The sequence below is a fragment of the Panulirus ornatus genome, chromosome 5 (assembly GCF_036320965.1).
Source record: "Panulirus ornatus isolate Po-2019 chromosome 5, ASM3632096v1, whole genome shotgun sequence".
NCBI classification, from domain to species: domain Eukaryota; kingdom Metazoa; phylum Arthropoda; class Malacostraca; order Decapoda; family Palinuridae; genus Panulirus; species Panulirus ornatus.
The window spans coordinates 15,426,725-15,444,399 of NC_092228.1; the positions used below are offsets into that span (position 1 = coordinate 15,426,725).

Genomic DNA, 17,675 nt, shown 5'->3' on the forward strand with positions numbered 1-17,675 from the left:
GTACCCACTACCCCAGGTTGGTCTAGCATGACCTCTACCATGTACCCACTACCCCCAAGTTGGTCTAGCATGACCTCTACCATGTACCCACTACCCCAGGTTGGTCTACCTTGACCATTACCATGTACCCACTACCCCAGGTTGGTCTAGCATGACCACTACCATGTACCCACTACCCCAGGTTGGTGTAGCATTAAAAGGTAAACCTAATGTAAGGTAATTCAGGTGACAAAATTTCCAGTTCCTCTCTGTTATGGCTGTTGGCAACAGACTTAGCGAACGGGTCGAGTTTGATGTGATTCAACATGTGTACAGTGGCTGTGTTCGTGGCATAGCAAGGGCCGTCAAGGTGATTCGTGTGTAAGGAACAACAACTACAAAAAAGGGACACGATTACAGAGTTCAAGTGACATCACGACTGAAAAAAAAAAAAATAATGGTGTTTGACGTGTATCATACAGATTAAGTCTATCTGACCATTTGACTATTACTAGTCGTTAGATCCAACACACACACACACACACACACACACACACACACACACCTCCGTGGTGTAACGGTTAGCGTCACGAATGAACCGGCCGCCCCCGAGATTCAAACCCGCATCGGTTCGAATCCTGGTCGCGGCAGCCGGTCCACAGTCCACTCACCAGTTCGTCCTCCACTAGTGGCTGTTCAATAAGATGGGTGCCTCGCATAGGCTAGTATGTGTGTGCCCCTTTTGTGGCGCAGACGTTTGGAAATATTTCTGTGTATAGTTTTGGGCAACATTAAAGTCAGCGGTTATACATGAGGTCAGAGGTCAAGGGAAACAAATTTTTCCCCTTCCTTTTCCCTTTTCCCCTGGTGTGCTTTCTCCCGCTGACGCAGCGTTGCCGCTTGTTATGGGGCGGTGTTGTGCGTTTATAATAAAAGGATTATCGTCGCTTTTTTGTCCGTGAGCTGGGTGGCGGCCTTTGAGCGGGGGCGCGACACAGGCTGTAGACCTGGATTCATAGTGTTGTTTGTTCTGAGGATATGTGTTGGGATTACATGACAGTCGTCTGTACGAGTTATGTTGCGCTCTCTCTCTCTCTCTCTCTCTCTCTCTCTCTCTCTCTCTCTCTCTCTCTCTCTCTCTGGTATGTGGGTATTTACATGGTTTTGTGTGTGTTTGTGTGCCTACATGCTTGTGTGTATGAACGCCTACTTGTTCTACACGGGGAGGGGGAGGGGGGTGCACTATTGGGTCCCCCCCATCTCTTGAAGTTTTTTTCTCTTATCGTACTTTTTTTTTTTCTATACGGAATTTTAAACTTCCGTATGCTGTCGGCATTCAGTGTTTCATGAAGCAGTTCATTCCATTCATTCAAGCTGTCGGCATTCAGTGTTTCATGAAGCAGTTCATTCCATTCATTCAAGCTGTTGGCATTCTGTGTTTCATCAAGCAATTCGTTCCATTCATTCAAGTGTTTCAGTTTGAAAGTGTTTCATTACGTCTTTTGTCGTCAACAAGTTTCTTGATTAATATCTTGTTATGGCTTCGAGAGTTGTTCTGTCTTTCGCGTCTTCCAAAGCATTGTTCTCTGTTGACATCGCCAAACTGGTTGAAAACCTTAGTTTGTGATCGAGAGAGAGAGAGAGAGAGAGAGAGAGAGAGAGAGAGAGAGAGAGAGAGAGAGAGAGAGAGAGAGAGAAAAAAAAATTCTTCGAAAAGTGCAGGGTTAGAACAACCGGAGTTCGTGTAATGAAATTGAGCAATAAACATGTTTGAAAGGATGTAAAGAAGTATTTTTTTTTTGTAGTATAAAACGGATGGATGTATATAGTTAACACCTTAGATACGAAATATTGCATGTGGACAGCATACGGAAGTTAGCAAATGTGATAGTCAAGAAAATTAAAGATGTTGGGGGCCACACGAGTGTATAATTCCCTCCCCCCCCCCCCCCCGTGCAGGACAGACAGGTTAATTGCACAGTATTGGTCAGTAATTGACGGCTTCTGTCTGTAATCGTTTTACCAGCGGTAGATAATTCACTTACTCCGTCTGTCCATCACAGGTCTGCTTTTTGTTCCATAGTAATCCAGAATGTGCTGGAAGGCGTATGTCCTGACTTGCACTGAAAGGATATGCCGTGCTGGAGTTGACTGACTGGGGAGAATGTGTGGATACGACCCAACGGAGAACAGAAATGTTGTGGAGGCAACCTGCAGGAAATTAACTAAAATGTCGGGTCGTTACATCTGTTCCGACAGCAGTGGGCAGCGTACGGGATGTGGTGTGTGTATGTTAAAAACCATTTCATCATCATTGTGTTGGAAAATGCCAGGTGATTGTATATCACTGTTACATTGATGAAGATTCACGTGGTTCCCATATTCTTTCTTTCTTTTAAACTATTCGCCATTTCCCGCGTTAGCGAGGTAGCGTTTAGAACAGAGGACTGGGTCTCTGAGGGAATATCCTCATCTGGCCCCCTCTGTTCCTTCTTTTGGAAAATTAAAAAAAAAAAAAAAAAACGAGAGGGGAGGATTTCCAGCCCCCCGCTCCCTCCCCTTTTAGTCGCCTTCTACGACACGCAGGGAATACGTGGGAAGTATTCTTTCTCCCCTATCCCCAGGGATAATATATATATATATATATATATATATATATATATATATATATATATATATATTATTTTTTTATTTATTATACTTTGTCGCTGTCTCCCGCGTTTGCGAGGTAGCGCAAGGAAACAGACGAAAGAAATGCCCCCCCCCATACACATGTATATACATACGTCCACACACGCAAATATACATACCTACACAGCTTTCCATGGTTTACCCCAGACGCTTCACATGCCTTGATTCAATCCACTGACAGCACGTCAACCCCGGTATACCACATCGTTCCAATTCACTCTATTCCTTGCCCTCCTTTCACCCTCCTGCATGTTCAGGCCCCGATCACACAAAATCTTTTTCACTCCATCTTTCCACCTCCAATTTGGTCTCCCTCTTCTCCTCGTTCCCTCCACCTCCGACACATATATCCTCTTGGTCAATCTTTCCTCACTCATTCTCTCCATGTGCCCAAACCACTTCAAAACACCCTCTTCTGCTCTCTCAACCACGCTCTTTTTATTTCCACACATCTCTCTTACCCTTACGTTACTTACTCGATCAAACCACCTCACACCACACATTGCCCTCAAACATCTCATTTCCAGCACATCCATCCTCCTGCGCACAACTCTATCCATAGTCCACGCCTCGCAACCATACAACATTGTTGGAACCACTATTCCTTCATACATACCCATTTTTGCTTTCCGAGATAATGTTCTCGACTTCCACACATTCTTCAAGGCTCCCAGAATTTTCGCCCCCTCCCCCACCCTATGATCCACTTCCGCTTCCATGGTTCCATCCGCTGCCAGATCCACTCCCAGATATCTAAAACACTTCACTTCCTCCAGTTTTTCTCCATTCAAACTCACCTCCCAATTGACTTGACCCTCAACCCTACTGTACCTAATAACCTTGCTCTTATTCACATTTACTCTTAACTTTCTTCTTCCACACACTTTACCATATATATATATATATGACATGGTAATAAGATAGAACGTCCTTCATTTGTCACCTTTGTGGCTTTGACAGTTGCGAGCAGTTATGACAGTAATGAGTGACCCACGTACAGATACCACGTCATGACGTGACACAGCACATGTAACGGAGGGTTAGTAACGCGAAGTGACTGAGATGCTATCAGGGACGTTACACAGAAGATGGACAGAGCGTTGGAGAAATCTCCAAGGCTACTTGTTCTGTTTGTCAGTTGGGTGCCCCATGCGACGCACCGGAAGGATGGACTTGGCGAGATTGATTAACAATTCATTTATCCTTCTTCCGCGAAGCTGAGCCCCCTCGAGCTCCGGCGTTTCAAGAATCTGAAGAAGTTAATAAGGAAGTTGTTTAGGAAGTTGCAGGAAAGCCATTACGGAACAGGAGTATTGCCAGAGACTTTAATCGGACTGGTACAAAGTGTGTGTGTGGGGGAAAAGATTAAAAGAAACTTGCCCCGAGTCCCAGAAACTTGATAGAGGTGGAACAGATGAAAAGATGCCACCTGTGGAAACGCTTAAGCCTGGCGGATACTTCTGCCCAAGTCACCCCGCCTGTGAGCCAGCATCTCAGCTGGAACGTGTGGTGGTGGTGGCCACATACTCCGGGAAACAGGAATTACAGCCTTTACGGGCAAACCAACTGCTTCGTAGCCACAACCACTCGGCATACTCCTCAGGAAAGGGTATTAGTAAGTGGAATTCTAGCTATAGATGAATTGACTTGGAAGGGATGAGCTGTGAACTATCTACAGTCTGATTTACGAAGTTTCGCTATTTTTAAGGAAAATCTGAAGTAATGAGCGAAATATGAGTGTGGAAGATTCACACTAGGCTCGTACTCCTTAGAAAGGAGAAAAGAGGTAGAAAGTGTAAATTCTAAGAATGCCTTCGTCCCCGTCGTTTTTACGGTGATGACGAATTGAGAAAAGAAATTTATAGAAGAGGCTTCACGGAAGATGAAGGTAAGTATACAGTCAAAACGTGGAAGAATTTCGAAGAGGAAAATGGCATATGCGAAATAGAGAAGATTTAAGCTTGTTACGTGTATCTCTCTGCATATTCAGGATCAGTAGCTGAAATGTACAGAAAGTACCTTCACCAAGGACGGTGAGTTAGCTTTAACACTGGAAGTTTAGTGCAGATCAGTTGTCACTGGTCTGAGTGTATCTAATATGGTTAATGATTGAGGGTAATTTGCGGATGATATACAGCTTGAGGTCCATACAGATCTGACGTCGACATCCCGGTAAATTTCGAGAGAAGACAGTTGAAGATATATCTCTGCACTCCGTCTTAGCAAGGACCAGACTTCTAGGAATATATATATATATATATATATATATATATATATATATATATATATATATATATATATATATATATATATATATCTTTTTTTCTTTTCTTTCAAACTATTCGCCATTTCCCGCGTTAGCGAGGTAGCGTTAAGAACAGAGGACTGGGCCTTTGAGAGAACATCCTCACCTGGCCCCCTTCTCTGTCCCTTCTTTTGGAAAAAAAAAAAACTCCAACAGCCACATACGCACGTATACATAACAACATACACATATACATACGCAGGCATTACATACATACATATGTACATATTCATACTTGTTTGCCTTCGTCCATTTCTGGCACCACCCCGCCCCACAAGAAAACAGCATCGCTATACCCTGCTTTAGCGAGGTAGCGCCAGGAAAACAGACGAAAAAAGGCCACATTCGTTCACACTCAGTCTCTAGCCGTCATGTAAATGCTAAAAGCATTTGTCAGAGACTTGGACACCAGTAACATTCGAAAAAGGTTTTAAGAGCCCATTAAGATAGGCAGTAAATAGTATCCAAGCTTGAACTGTCACCCAGTAACAAAAAGCACAGATGATTCTTGAAATTAGTCAGGAGTGCGGAAAAGTAGCGATGGTGAATACAGTCAGACTTGCACATAACACAGGACATCGTAGGCTCAGCGTCCCTCCCGTTACAAAGTCGTGGATTAAAAGAAAGATAACCACAAAGAGACACTGAAGGAATAAGAGATGTGACCGTGGTGTCGCTGGTCCCTGAGGGAAACAGCGAGAGTTTGCATGTTCAATTCCCTGACATACTGATGCCCCACAGAATTAATACAGTAGTAGTCTCGGGAATGAGATATATACGCACATCCAGAATGTCTCTCGCCCTAAGTTCTTATCATGGTGTCAAGTCCAATAACGGTGTCGTAATAAGAGTGCGACTAGGCTTGTTTTACCGTCCCCAGTTAACAGCGTAGGTTAGCAGACTTGACCTCATGTAAACCATTGATAAAAGCGTCTAATACACGTATTGTTAAGGCAAGAGGTAATGAACTAAAAGCATCCGGGGACCGTGAGAGCCAATAGTCAATACATTCAAGACCGATGTGAATGGTGCGCACGATCAATGTCCTAACCGTCGGCGTTCCCAGTAAGGCGACGAGTATCCGTTCGCCGCGGAAAGATGGATTCTCGGAACGCTGGGGGGCGGAGGAACAAGGCCTTCGCCGCTGGTGTTGACGTCTCACAAAACCTCTTGTCCTCACTTGAGAAATAGTTACTGCTGTCTGCTAGCATTGTCGTGCAAGGCCAGCAGCGTGAGTAAGCTATAAAATGTACAGAATACGTTAAGGGTATCAATTCCAGCAAGACTATTCACCTAATGGCATACATAAAGATTAGGCGATAGGATCGTGTGTTTACTAGGAAGTGAGTATACGACCGAAAGATTCGTTTCCTAATGGTTACCCGAAAATAACGCTATCATAATGAAGTGAAAGACGGGCACTGGATGGAAATGGTAAAGCGTTTATTAAGTTGAAGAATACCCCCCCCCCCCCCCCGTCAATCATTCCGCCAACATATACGTAAAACTTCATCGTTAAGCCCCTCATAATAAATTAAGCGGATTTTGGACAATTTCTGTCCGAACTTATCTTACGAGGATGATTGGCTGCTGGAGGACCAGGTCTTAGGGTACGCGAGAGCTTCGTGAGCGAACTGTAAATAAAGAGGGTGAATGAGAGATGCCATTGGAAATAAAATGTTTTGATTGGGGAACCTTTTTTTTTTTCTTTCTTTAACGGTTATCGTTCCAGTGTTATTCATTTGTAATGGTTTTTCGTTAGTTTATCGACGCTTTGAATTGATAGTCTCTATGCCGAACCGCTCCCCTGTGTGTAATCATCTCTTTTTGTATAGTAAGGGAAGGGAGATATATACACGCTCGTGGGAACCCATCTCCTGAGCATTCTACTATCGCACAGTTTTTCCAGTTCTTCGTGTGCTGTCAGCATTTACAGGTTCATCACTTACTTTTTTTTTTTCCATTCATCCAGTATTGTGTGTTTGGGCGTGACTGCTCTTTATGTGTTAACGTGTGTGTGTGTGTGTGTGTGTGTGTGTGTGTGTGTGTCCATACTGAAATTAATAGGTCTCTTGGTTCTGTAAGGAAGACTGTCATAAGTGTCCATAAGGGTGTATCCTCATATAACCAGGTCCAAAAACCACTGACGGATTTTTTTTCTAGTCGTTTGGATGAATGTATGATTGAAATCCACATTTGTATATAGCACTGGAAACACGGACTTTACCAGCAGTACCTGTTAGGTGTGTAGCCAGGAGTAGTGTCAATTTGGCCGGTGCTTTGAAGCGCTACGCTCGTGTGGTGTTGCTCGCGTTAGTCGAGTGGGAGAGGGAAATAATCCACTGGGGTGTGTGTGGGTAACGTGCTGAAAGCCTGGAACAGCTGGTACTACAGCAGGTTGTCGTGCAGCAGCTGCATTTATCGATTTTTTTTTTTTGTGTGTGCGTATTAAAAGTTGTGCGAGGTCAGACACTCTTAGTAAAACAAAGTTCTTCGTGAAGCACTTGAGGATAATATTAACTTCTCTCGGTCTCTCCTCCGTTCCTTTCCTTCCTTCATCTTTCATTTTCGTTCTTCCCCTGCAGTGTATACCTGCAGCTCTCCCTCATGGTCTGTGTGCGTGTTCCTGGCCTCAAGATGTGGTGGTCTTTGTGCAGTGCGGGCACTGAGCCGGACAGGGAATATATGGGAAAGCCAGATAACAGAAGACCTGATGGTCTGTGACGAGGTTAGCTGCTGAAGGACAGTGCATAGGAAAGTCAGATAACAGAAGACCTGATGGTCTGTGATGAGGTTATCTGCTGAAGGACAATACATAGGAAAGCCGGATAACAGAAGACCTGATGGTCTGTGACGAGGTTAGCTGCTGAAGGACAGTACATAGGAAAGCCAGATAACAGAAGACCTGATGGTCTATAAGTTTATCAGCTGGAAGACTGTACATGGAGAAGCCAAATAAGACCACATGATTTGTTCGTGTTATCTGTTGGGCCAGCAATAGCATCATACATTCCAGATTTGTATGAAGAGAGGATGATAAAGCTGAAGGCTCTTGCAGAAGGCCTCTGGGATCCATTCCCCGCTACATAATCCATTCTAAATGAAGGGCGTGGCGGGTGACCGCTCCTGCTGCTGCTGCTGCTGCGCCTGCTGCCGTTGGTGCTGCTCTTCCAACACCGTCGATCTGCATCTCCTGCCAGCTGCTGCTTGCCCTTCAGCCACCCCTCTCTCTTTGCATTCCTCCTCCTGCCCCTTGTACACGCAGTACACCTTCCCACATCCTCTTTAGACGTCGGGTGTCTCTCTTCCCTCTGTTCCCTGTTCTATTTCTGTGTCGGCGCAGCAGATTCTAAACTTAACTCTCTCTCTTCTTACTCTCATGTCTAATCCCCCTCATGTCGCCCCGTCCGTTCCCCTGGCCTGCAGCGCCATGCCATGCCTTTCCTCTCGTTCCGTCCACTTGCTTTATTTTATGTTCGTACGAACCACTGTCATAATTTCCTGTTAGCTCTATCCTGGCCCACATACTGCCAGCGCTGGTACACAGTATGCTACGCTTATATATATATATATATATATATATATATATATATATATATATATATATATATATATATATATATATATAAGCTACAGAATTTTAGATGCAGAATTTTGAAAATAGAGACTTTTTTTTAAGTTAAATGGACTAGGATTTTAATAGCGGAATGGCTTGGTAAAGACAAGAACATGTATGAGTTACGTTACGTATGATAGGCTGCTGGCAAAGTGGAGGACACCACGAGGGAGAACACGGTCAGTGGAACCAGTAAAACAATTTCTCGTCGAGCATTAGCGGCCATATTTAACGGTGTGTGTGTAAAGTAATGAGTTTGGCTGATGTGATTACTGCCTGTGGAGGGCAGGAGGCTGGGGTGTGTGGTGGTGGAGAGAGGTGCTGTGGCAGTGGGTAGGTGGCAGGAGGTAGTGGGTGGTGAGGCTGAGGGTATTGGTGGTTACAGCTCCCCTTCCCTCCTCCTCCTCCTCCTCCTCCTCTCCTCTCCTCCTCTAGCCTCGTATCACCATCAGTAAACGCAAGGATCGTCGGGCGGTACGAGTCCAGTACATGGCCGATGTCAACACAAGATGGTAAGGAAACAGTTCTCGACACACACTCTGGTCGCACCGTAGACAACTTGAGGCAGTAGAGGACCGAGCACGTCAGTCCGTACATGGGCGAGGTTTTGGCACGGAGGCTCTGGTTGTGTTGAACCGAAGTCAGGGGAAACTTCGTTAAATTACTGTTGTGAATGATGAGATGGCTGGGCATTGTGGTGGCTACGACGATGTATGGGTGGGCGACATTGAGGGAGTCGCCGCCATTGTGTTGTTGTCCCCCCTACCCCTCACGAAGCCAGCCATTCCCGTCTGCCGATATGTGGCCACAGAGGGACGACGACCGCGCCCTGGTTAATAGTGTGGGCCGGTTGGATGACCCTGTGTCTCACAACCGCCTCCCGCCCCTCCCAGGGTCTTCCTATCCACATACCTGAAACATGTTTTTGTGCCGCACGACGGAGCAAGTGTCGGCCACATGACTTCCCCACCCACCTGTCCCCGGCCGGCCCCGGGTTCCTCCCGAATATGGGTATTTAGTTTGTGCAATCAGCTCCTCTCTCAGTTTCGTCAGCATGAACGTGTAACGCTGCAGATTGGTTGCGTACACACTGAAGATGTGTTAGTCATAATAGTTTGTGCTAGATGCAGTATCTCTCCCCCTCATACTGTCATGGATTGAAGTTGAAATTGTGCTGATTTGTTACGTATACACCTTGTGAACATTCATGTCACTTGCGCATGCCACCCCCATCTTCCTTTATTGTGGTGAAGATTATAAAGGTTCCTTTAACGAAGATGATGATGTAATTAGGCCCCGATCATATTGGTGTTATGTGACCAGTAATCATCATAAGGGCGCACACGGGACAAACATTTTTCATGTATGCCCATTCTCTCTCGACTTTAGTGGTGGCTCTACATGAATAATGTTTTTGTGAAGCTTAAATGTGATCACAATATGAACTTTTTTTGTGGTATATGAAAGTTTTCAGTATGTACAATTTTTCTCATGGTGAAGAGTGGGAGAAGTTAAAATTTCCTTTACCCTAAAATTTATATTATATAATCGTTGCTTAATTGTTGGTTGCGTGTCTAACAACAGTGTGTCTTGAGATTAGATGAACGAGATGATATGTTACTTGACATTTAGTTCAAGATAGAGTAGCGAACCCTTTCCGTCATAGTAGCGAACCCCTTCCTTAATCCTCTTAGAAAAGTTTGAAGTTTGCTTTTGTTGTCATAAAAGTTAAGGAGAATAAACTTGTACCATACATTGTTCATTATTTGTTCCGCTGAAATGAATTTTTCGGAGTGAAGTGATTTAGTTTTTATTGCGTAAACCCCCGTATGGTCGAATTATTTTCACACAATAACACTATTGTCGAAAGAGTTATTTATTGCCCAATATATATATATATATATATATATATATATATATATATATATATATATATATATATATATATATATATATATTTGTCGCTGTCTCCCGCATTAGCGAGGTAGCGCAAGGAAACAGACGAAAGAATGGCCCAACCCACCCACATACACATGTCTATACATACACGTCCACACGCAAATAGACATACCTATACATCTCAACGTATACATATATATACACACACAGACATATACATATATACACATGTGCATAATTCATCTGTCTGCCTTTATTCTTTCCCATCGCCACCCCGCCACACATGAAATAACAACCATATATATATATATATATATATATATGTGTAGGTATGTATATTTGCGTGTGTGGACGTATGTATATACATGTGTATGGGGGGGGGCCATTTCTTTCGTCTGTTTCCTTGCGCTACCTCGCAAACGCGGGAGACAGCGACAAAGTATAATAAAAATAATATAAAATAATATATATATATATATATATATATATATATATATATATATATATATATATATATATATATATATATATATATATATTCAAGACCATCTCATATAGGCTATATGTATAAGATAGCGGGGCAGTGTGGTGGCCACATACCCTAGCCTAAATCAGGTACCCAGTTTTCGACCAGCTCTCAGGGGAGGATGAACAGCTGGGTCGACTGCTAACCGATTTGTGCCACCAGGAATCGAACCTGTGCGGGTTTGACCCCGGGCGACCCGTGAAGACCCGTTAGTCAACAGCGTGTGGCAGGACCCAGTCTAAGAGACGAATAATGCATCCCCCACACCCCTACCCCTACCTAAATGAGACAAGTAGGGCGGTGAACAAGCAGTTCAGAGAGATGTTTAAAGGCACGAATGTATGATCCTCTTGTAGATGATGACAAGGTACCAACACCCCTTCCTGTAGGATAAGGAGGTAGCAGCTCCTCCCTTTGTGAGTGTTCACAAGGTATCAGCACCGCCACCGGGCTGCCCCTAGCGGATCACGGCGGCTCTGTTGAGTTTAGTATATTATTCAGGTCGTGAGAGAGAGAGAGAGAGAGAGAGAGAGAGAGAGAGAGAGAGAGAGAGAGAGAGAGAGAGAGAGAGTAAAGGACACACGAGACGGTAAACTCACATGACGGATCAGTCGCGTCTGGGGGACTTGCGTGCCATGGAAGCAGTGAGGACATATCGGGTGAGGCGGCGGACGCTCGGGTTACAGCTTGGGGGGGGTGAGTGTCACCGAGTAAGACCAGTCTTCACGGGCGCCACACTCACACACTTTCCGTCGTCTTCTCGACCCATATATCGCGAGGACTCACCAATCCGGCCAGCTGCCGTCCGTAGTGGTCCGTGGCGGTGTCTTGCGGACCAGGTACCGGGGCCTACGGGCACCGGTATTGGAGTGTGACTGGTGCCCTGCCCACCACTTGTATCGTGCTGCACATCACAGATGTCGCGTAATGGATACTGGAAGGCTGTGTGGTGTTGTGGTGGTGGTGGTGGTGGTGCAGTGGGAGGCAGTGTGTGTGTTGTGGTGTTGGTCATGCATGCAGTGGGAGGCAGTGTGTGTGTGTGGCGGTGGTGGTGATGCAGTGGGAGGCAGTGTGTGTGTGTTTGTGTTAATTAATTGGGACACAGGTGTTTGCATTTGGTGATGCACTGGAAGGTAAACGTGTGTGTGTGTGTGTGTGTGTGTGTGTGGGTTGATGCATTTTTTATCGATTATTATTTGATTTTTTTGTATGTACGGCGATACTGTGGTAGACACACAGGTGTAGGATGATGCAGTGAGAGGCAAGATCTCTTGTAGTGTTGCGAGTGGAGGCAGAATGGCATAAGTGTTAGTTAGATCAGTAGCAGGATACACACTGTGGTGTGGTACATGTAGATGGTGCCGTACATGACTCGTGCTGCCGTCGTCATGAATGTGGCCAGTAGTCGGAGTCTTGGGCAAAGACTCGGTTTAAAGGACCGAGACGGCTTGACACGGAGGACGGGGATGGGACGGACGGCTTGACACGGAGGACGGGGGATAGGACGGACGGCTTGACGCGGAGGACGGGGACGGGATGGACGGCTTGACGCGGAGGACGGGGATGGGACGGACGGCTTGACGCGAGGGACGGCTTGACACGGAGGACGGGGATGGGACGGACGGCTTGACACGGAGGACGGGGGATAGGATGGACGGCTTGACGCGGAGGACGGGGGATAGGATGGACGGCTTGACGCGGAGGACGGGGGATAGGATGGGTGGCTTGACGCGGAGGACCGGGGGATAGGACGGACGGCTTGACACGGAGGACGGGGATGGGACGGACGGCTTGACACGGAGGACGGGGGATAGGATGGACGGCTTGACGCGGAGGACGGGGGATAGGATGGATGGCTTGACGCGGAGGACGGGGGATAGGATGGATGGCTTGACGCGGAGGACCGGGGGATAGGACGGACGGCTTGACACGGAGGACGGGGATGGGACGGACGGCTTGACGCGAGGGACGGGGATAGGACGGACGGCTTGACGCGGAGTCGTGCTTGCTCCCGCGTAGGAGGTGCTTCCTTACTGTAGGAGCGGACCTGCCTCTCCCTCACCGGCCCGCCACACACCCCACACTCCTACTCCTCTTCCTCAGGTTGCTCCTGCAGCAGGACAAGCAAGCGAGCAATATGCATCTTTTTTTTTTCCACCTGGCGTTGATGACCCAGCTTGAATGGAAGATATTAATTAAGATTAGCGGGTCATGTGTCGTTGTTTTTCATGATCTGTTCAACGGTGAACCTTTCATGTATGTTTTGTGTTTTGGTCGAGCGCCCACCGTGTTTATTGTTGCCAGGTCATTGATGTTAGAGGCATTATAATGCTGCATACAGAAGGCGGGAATGACTGTGTCAGTAAACACCTCTTTATTTGATTTTTTTTCTTTACATCATTTAGATTTGTAGTTGGGGAGAATTTCATCTTGATGGAGTTGCATAACGGTATGATCCTTGAACACGACTGGACGACTATGGAACACGACGGTACGACATTGAACACGACGGTACGACCTACAACACGACTGCACGACATTGAGCATTACGGTACGATCTTCAGCGCAACGGTACGATCTTTAACACGACTGTACGATATTGAACAATACGGTACGATTTTCAGCATGACAGTATGATATTGAACACGACGGTACGATCTTCAGCATGACTGTACGATATTGAACAATACGGTACGATTTTCAGCATGACGGTACGATATTGAACACGACGGTACGGTATTGAACACGACGGTACGATTTTCAACAGGGCGGTAAAACCCTTCGGTAAGACGGCTTTGCCTTTGTCCTGGCCCTTGTCAAGGGTTCAGGTCAAAGGTCAGGCCTTCGTACCCACGTGTCGCACCGCCGCGCCCGTGGGTCGCACCGTCGTACACACCGTGTACGTGAGTCTAGTCGACCGCGCGGGTTGAACTTTTATAACCCTGAGTCGAGTAGCCAGAGCCAGGCACAAGGTGGTGGTGGTGGCGGGACGAAGTGGTCGGCGGGAGGGAGGGATCACTTCTTACTACTAGGTTAAGTCTCAGATATGCTATGGTGGGGGGAGGGGCGGGGGAAAGCCAGTCCTTCTCACCGCCCTCTCCCTGGAAGAAGGACGGGAGAGAGAGAGAGAGAGAGAGAGAGAGAGAGAGAGAGAGAGAGAGAGAGAGAGAGAGAGAGAGAGAGGAAGAGTAGTAGTTCTTCTGACAACAGGTGCAGTGTGTCGGATGGTTGTGTGTGTGGTCCGGTGGCAGGCCATGTGTCCTTGGCGAAGGATCAGGAGGAGGCGCCCTGCTGGTGCAGGTGGGCAGGGATTACCTGTTGCTGCTGCTGTCAGCTGGCTGGGAACCTGACCCCACCCCACCCCCCCTCCTCCTCCTCCACATCATCGAGGGGAAACTCCTCCTCCCTTTGCCAGGTGTTGCCTCTCAGGGTGGGTGGAGTTCCCCGCTCACTACGGTGGGTGGAGACGAGGTGTGGTCAGCAAAGCGTAGATGGAGAGATAGAGAGAGGTACGGGAGGATGAGAACCCGGGGGCAAGACAAGTTCTCGACAAGTAGGTCAGAAGGTCGAATCGTCAGGTTAAATTTATTCTGGATCTAATCCTGCTTCCAACTGTGTTTACAGATATTTGAATACGTGTTATTGTTTACAGATATTTGAATACGTGTTATTGAACTTATATAACAGGAGCCGTACCACTCAGAACACGAGCTGTCGTATTATAGGGTTCCCAACAAAGACAACAGTATGACGTTGCAATAAGTTCGAACTTTTACGTATTAGCTAGTCATAAGGGTAATGCGAAACGCTGTCCTATTCAGCATTACGTAAGCACTTCGGCGGAGTTATTTTGAAATTTTCGTCATTTATTTGTCGAAGGGTTCACATACCTCATTTCATGTTTCAGTGCTCGATAAAGGCCCCCCCCCCCTCCCTCCTGTTGCCCTGGGTAAGGGCCTTTGTTTATACGTAAATTAATGGTAACTATGGTAGGCCCGCTTGTCTCAGATCGTTGGGTACGGCGATGGTACTCCCATATTAGTCGTTGTAGATCAGTGTGTAAAGACGCGTTGAAAGGTGAACTTAACGTAGCTCTCAATGTGTGTCCTCTACACTCCGTAACTCAGTGACGTAACTCCCCTGTGACCGTTGTATATGTTCCATGAAGGGCGGCTGTGGTGCATGGCATTATATATATATATATATATATATATATATATATATATATATATATATATATATATATATATATATATATAAGGTTATATGTCTTCGCATGATATTAGTCGTATGGGGAACATGCTCAGCTGTTCACCTACCGTGTCAATGCTTGCGTTTTGATATTATATTACAAGATCGGTGTAGCATTTTTTTACTTTGCCATATATATATATATATATATATATATATATATATATATATATATATATATATATATATATATACTCCGTAGTGGTCTGTATGTAAGTGTGCATTGTGCTTCATATGTTTTATATTCTCACGTAATATTCGCTCTATAAATATCTGTTTGTACCGTACGGGGAGGGAGTTTTACACTCGTGTCCGCCTCATCTCTCCGTTGGCGCTTGTGTGTTATGTCCTATGTATACCCGGTTGAAGGTCTGTCTGTATTTTACCGTGCCTTACATGTGTTCTGTAAAAGATTTCATATAATTTAGAATAACTGGTTTACGTCGAAGTTATTTCGCTTTGATGTTTCTCGTGGTTAGGTTACAGCGGCGGACGTTTCCAGAAGACCGTGTCCAGGAAAAGTAATAGAGGTTGTAATATTATCAGATTTGGACAAGGAAGGATCTGGGTAGTCGGGTTTTGAAGGTGCCATACGCCCCTCAGGGATCAAATGCGGGTTTTATTGTTGTTTTTATGAGGCTCATTCGCGGTAGAGGGGCCCAGTGCTTCGTTCCAGAGTCAGTTTGGATGGGGTCGTGATCAGCCAGCCAAGGGCTCATTGCCTGAGCCCGATATTGTGATTGGTCAAGTCTTATTAGTTCTTCATTACTCATGCTTGATGAAGGGAATGGTGCTCCCAGCCAGATCTTTTGATGGGTGGGTCAAACTCAGTTGCAGCGATCAGTCATGTGCTACGGCCTTGTCTTTGGATGGATCATGCTCGATGAAGGGCCCAGTGCTCTGTGGTCCCCCCCCCCAGCCGTTTTTCATGTTAGGTTATGCTCGGTGAAGGGCCCGGTGCTCCCTCGACCCTCGTCGTTTTTCATCAGGTGATTGATGTGGCCAGATGCCACTCGTCAGTGCCTGGATATTGTTATTGCTTATATGTCTCTGGCCTGTGACGTGGGTACACTAGTAACCGCTTAACCAACCTGGTATGGTACGAGCCTGTGAAATAGATTGTGAACGAGTTAAATCTTGTTTATAGTTATGGCCTCCATTAAAATGTATTTCGGTCACTACTGGTGTTAAGATTTAGGGTTTTTTTTATTTGTAGGGGATCACCATTGATGAGAGAAATATATTTTTCTGTATCTGGTACGATCATTCCCACCTCGTTATCGCGCTTAAGCCGTTCATAGCGCTAACACCACCAGTCAGTCACCAGGTCCATACGTCACCATTTGTCAGCTCCTATCATCCGCCCAGTCACCATCACTGTCATCATTAGGGGAATGACCAAGCCATCGACGTGAATGGTGTGTTGACGCTACTAATTAGTGGATGATTATGAGAGAGAGAGAGAGAGAGAGAGAGAGAGAGAGAGAGAGAGAGAGAGAGAGAGAGAGTAGGTTTCTGTGTGTGTGCTGGTAATTACAGCGCCCTCGGAGATGGTAGCAGGCGGCCCGGCACGTACTGCTCCTTCACGTCCTTCCCCTTAGGTCGTATTTCCCGTTCTAGTACCGATGAACGCTGATCCTTACTGCTGGGTATACAAATGTCATCACTGGAGACCTGTAGTTGCTAGGGTGTGTGCCACGCCCCTGCATACCGTCCGCGGATGATCGCCTGGTGTGGTGGTGGTGGTGGTGGGTTTTTTAAACGAGTTATGTAACTGGGGCGTCTCGAGGGGGAGGGGCGAGAGAATGTACTTCCTTTGCACCGCTTTAATTGGTAGGTTAATAATTAGGCAACATATTGGATGATACAACGTTGTGGATCTGTCGACTTCGATGTGAGAAGGAAGGGTGTTGCTGTTATCAAGGTGCTGCCTAATTTATGAGGGGGAGATGGAAGACAAGGAATTAATGATATAAATGAAAACAGTCCAGCTTTAAAAGTCTTATGTGGTTCTCATGTCTTCAGAAAATGTTGTGTAAGATTTCATGAAGAAATTATGGAAGAACTCGAATCTAAACAACAATGCCATTTCTGACAGCCCCTTCGCCCCCCCCCCCCGCAAAAAAAAAAATCCGGAGGCGATTATGGGCGATAAAAAGGATTGAACGCTTTGGCGCTATTTCTCAGTAAACCGCCATTTTCCGAACACTGCTTTTAGTGCTCTTAAGCAACTCTTCCTCTTGTCAGCTTGGTTTTACTGATATATCCTGGAAGTATACCGATACACATGTAAGACTTAGAAGTATAGCAGAACACCACAGGGGTGAAGAATCACCGCAAAAGTGGAACAAAACAAAGAATAAGCGAAATAGATATCCACGTACGACTCGCGCTGGAAGATGCCATTT

General features: G+C 46.0%; 1 protein-coding gene across 8 annotated transcripts in view; it reads left to right on the top strand.

Moving 5' to 3' along the window:
• The window catches only part of Cdep (Chondrocyte-derived ezrin-like domain containing protein), a 729,829-nt gene that overhangs the window by 302,470 nt on the left and 409,684 nt on the right, over positions 1-17,675 (top strand). The window lies entirely within an intron of this gene.